Source organism: Vombatus ursinus, unplaced genomic scaffold, assembly GCF_900497805.2.
Source record: "Vombatus ursinus unplaced genomic scaffold, bare-nosed wombat genome assembly UNPS02014822.1, whole genome shotgun sequence".
NCBI classification, from domain to species: Eukaryota; Metazoa; Chordata; class Mammalia; order Diprotodontia; family Vombatidae; genus Vombatus; species Vombatus ursinus.
In genome coordinates, this window is record NW_020954600.1 from 13,038,825 (window position 1) to 13,042,914 (window position 4,090).

The 4,090-nt window shown below is 41.5% G+C and overlaps 1 pseudogene; it reads right to left on the minus strand.

The window, feature by feature from the left end:
- Positions 1-468: 468 nt before the first annotated feature.
- Positions 469-828, minus strand: LOC114024670 (annotated as a pseudogene).
- Between the last annotated feature and the right edge of the window lie 3,262 nt (positions 829-4,090).

Below are 4,090 nucleotides of genomic sequence, written 5' to 3' on the forward strand. Positions count from 1 at the left end.
TCATTCTTCCAAGGCACATACATCTTCCACCCAGGGCTCTCAGGGTTCCTGTCTCAATTAAAGGGGCTCTTGGGGGAGGGATAATTCTTCTAAATCATTCAAATAACTCCAATCCTTTATCTCCACATATGAGTAGGGATTGCTTCATTCTTTGTATATGTATCCTGAGTGCTTGCACAGTGCTGATATATAATACCTGCTTGATAAATATCTGTTGAATCACTATGTGATACGTGAAAATATGTTTAATAGAAATGTATATGTAGAGCCTATATCAGATTTTGTGCCATCTTGGAAAGGGAGGTGAGGAGGAGGGAGAAGAAAAATTTAAAACTCAAAAGCTTATGGAAGTGATTGTTGATAAATCAAAATAAATTCATAAAGTTAAAAAATAAATTATCTTTTGATTGATTTTTTTTTAACTGGAAAACTTTTTATTGTAGGTGGAGTGGGATAGCTAGACACAGTTTAGATGATTCCAATTTTGTTGGCAACATCTAAAAGATCATAGTCTGGAGCAAGTCGGACATAGGCCTTCTCCTCTCCATCAGACTGGGTCAGTGTGTTGACCTTGGCCATATCCAGTTCATACGGCTTCTTTACCACCTGCTTGATCTGATGCTTGTTGGCCTTGACATCCACAACGAAGACCAGGGTGGTGTTGTCTTCAATCTTCTTCATAGCAGGCTCAGTGGTCCAATAAAACTTAATGATGGCATCGTGGTCAAGCTTATTTCTCCAAGGGGCACTTTTCCGAGGGTATTTGGGCTGCCTTCGAAGTCTTAGTGTCCAGGGGACAACTGCTTCCTTCTTTGCCTTCAGCGCCATCTTGGGGAAAAGGGTCTTCCGAGTTGTTTCTCATGGGCTTATAGAGCTAACTCTGATTGATTGATTGATCCCACTAGTACAATGAAAACTCCTTGAGCGTACAAGTTATTTTGGTTTTCTCTTTGAAGCATCTGTAACTAGTACAATGCCTTGCAAATAAATATTAGGTGTTTAGTGAAGGTTTGCTGAACTTTTTTTAAAAAATTCTACTAAATCCTTTTTTTGTTGTTGTTTTTCTTTATATGTTGAAATATTTGTGTTTGTTGAGCAGTTAGGTAGTGCAGGGGAGAGAAAGTTGGACTCAGTCTCAGTTTCCTCATCTGTAAAATGAGGATAGTTATAGCATCTGCTCCAGAGGGTTGTTTCAAAGATGTAATAGGATAGCATATGTATAGTACTTTGAAACCTTAGTTAATATCTAAATGTTATTATTGTTGATTGTCAAGTTCACGATAAAAAGGGACATTATAAAAATGTTTTTTGAATTGAATTGGTCATAGGGATATGACCTCTTCCCCAAAGGTGGTCACTCTGGGTTTTCAAAGGTATGCTAGAAGAACTGTATACATTTTAGGAAGTCTCATCAAGGTTTTGAGTGTTAAGTAGAGACCCAAGGACAGAGTGTGTGTCTGTTGTGTGGTATTGTACATAGAACCCTGGTTTTGCAATCAGGAAGCCCTGCATTCAAATCCCACCTCAGTCCTTACCTACCTGTGTAACTTGGGCAAGACATTTCCCTACTCTGGGCCTCAGCTTCCTCATCTGTAATAATAATAGCATTGATATATTCCTTTAAGGTTTACAAAGCACTTTACATCTGTCATGTCATTTTGGTCCTCACAACAACTCTGAGAAGTAATTGCTATTAATATCCCCTTTTTATTGTTGAAGAAACTGAGGCAGATATAGGTTAATTGACTTGCCTAGAGTTATACAGCTAGTAAGCATTGAGGCAGGGTTTGAACTCAACATTTCCTGATTCAAAGCTTAGCCTCTATCAGGATGCTCTTGGTGGCCTCCAAATCAATGGCCTTATGATCCAATGTCTAATCTCATTAAGCTTAGAGAAGACCCATAATCAGCAGGATGGACAACAGGTAATGAACTATCACCACCACAGTGGTGTACTTACTAAGGCGTGGAGAGGTTGCAACCTGGGCAGACCTGCCCACCCTGGATCTTCAAGGGTTTGAAATATCCAGATAACTATCTCAAATCCCCATTTCCCACAACATGTAGAGACACAGCCTTATCCTCAGTGGTTTCCAGGATTTGGAAGTAAACCACTTTCCAGTTCTTTCACCATGCCCATTGAATCAAGAGGAACTCTCTTTTTACCTGACTCCCCTGGGGACAGACTTATAGACAGCCTCCCATCCTTTATCTACCAAAGAAGCCCTGCCCAGCTACACAATTATGCCTGAAACTAACCAGACCAGCAACTTTGTATGAAACTGTGAATCATCTCTATTGGTATGGATAACTGAGAGCCCCAGGAGCACCTCTTAGGTCCAGCTTCCACAGTCCTCCACCCCATCAACTCCCCCCACTTTTGAGATGGTTGACCCTGTCAACTGAAGTCTGGGGACATGGGCAATCAAAGAAATCAATGATATTGAGAGTTCTATAAGAATGACATGCCCAAAGCCCATGGGATCCTTGGTTCTCTACCATACCTTTCAGGAGAACAAAGAGAAAAGCATTGGAGTCATCTTATCAGGACAGCAAAATGATGAGCAGTAATTTCTGTAAATTCAAAATGGAAAACCCTACTCTAGTCTGTTAAAGTAGGGTGTAATAAAAAGGCCACTGGATTTGGGGCTAAGGGACCTGAGTTCAAATGTTGACTGTCTTCCTGGCCTTGGACAAGTCATGGCTTTTGCTTTCCACTACTTTACCCTCATAGGATCATAAGATTATAGGTTTAGAGCTGAAAGAGACTTTAGAGGCTCCTCTAGTCTAGCCCAACCCTCTCATTTTACAGATGAGGAAACTATAGGAATATACAGGGTCCAGCTAATACTGACTCCACAGAGCCAATGATTAAATGCTCAGTGTGAGTGCACTCACCTTGGAAACTGGCAAACACTCCAAGCAGTACTTAATCTTTTGTTTTGTTGGTTGTCTGGAAAGTGATGGAGAAAATGTTTAAAATGCAGATTAAATAGAAAGGTGTACCATGCGTTTTCAGAGGTCTGTTTGTTAACCGTTTACCAGCACACCTTGCTTCTAGCTCAAAACCTACAATCCTATGGCCATGTAATCTGCCCCATATGGGAACCAGGGGCCCTTCTACAGCCTCCATGATGACTGATCCTTCCACCTCTGGAGAGCACTAGGCTATGGGAAGAACTCTAAACAGAAATAAATCTCTAGGCATTGTAGTGTAGGGGAAAGAGCCCTGCAAAATCAGGAGAGACTCCAGTGAAAAACTTAGCTCCGACATGTACTCCTTGTATGACCTTGAGTAAGTCACTTAACCTCAAGAGTCCTCATCCTTCAAAAAGAGAATAGTAACACTAACAGGATCAACCTCTGTCTCCTCATCTATAAAATGAGGGTGATGATAGCACCTACCTCCCAGGGTTGTTGAAGGACAAAATGAGATAACATTTGTACAGTTCTTAAGACAGTGCCTAGCACATAGTATGTGCTTAATAAATGCTTGTTTATTTCCTCCTTCCCTCTCCCTTTTTTCCTTTCTTCTTTCTTTCCCTCCTCCTTCCTTTTTTCTTTCCTTCTTTTTCTTCCCTTCTTTTCTCCCTTCCTTCTTCCCTTCCTTCCTCCTTCCCTCTTTTCCTTCCTTTCCTTTCTTTCTTCCATTATTCCTTCCTTCCTTTCTTCCTTCCTTTCCTCCCCTCCCCTCTCCTCTCCTCTCCTCTCCTCTCCTTTCCTCTCCTCTCCTCTCCTCTCCTTTCCTTTCTTTTCTTTTCCTTCTGCTTCCTTCCTTCCCTCCTTCCTTCCCTCCTTCTTTCCTAAGGGTTTCCTTGAAGGAGAATCAAATACCATAATGCACTTCATAAACTTTCAATGCCATATAAATTTCAGCTATCACAGGTGATTTCTCATGTCCTCTACAACTTTAGATCTATGATCCTCCAAGTTATTAGGGATGCAATCTTGGGGAGCGACTGGCACTCCCTGAGCCCCAGTTTCCTTCTCTATAAAATGAGGAGAGTCGAACTAGACCGAGAATTCCTACACCTTTGTGTGTCCCAGCCTCCTTGGCAGTCAGTCTGGTGAAGCCTAATGACCCCTTCCC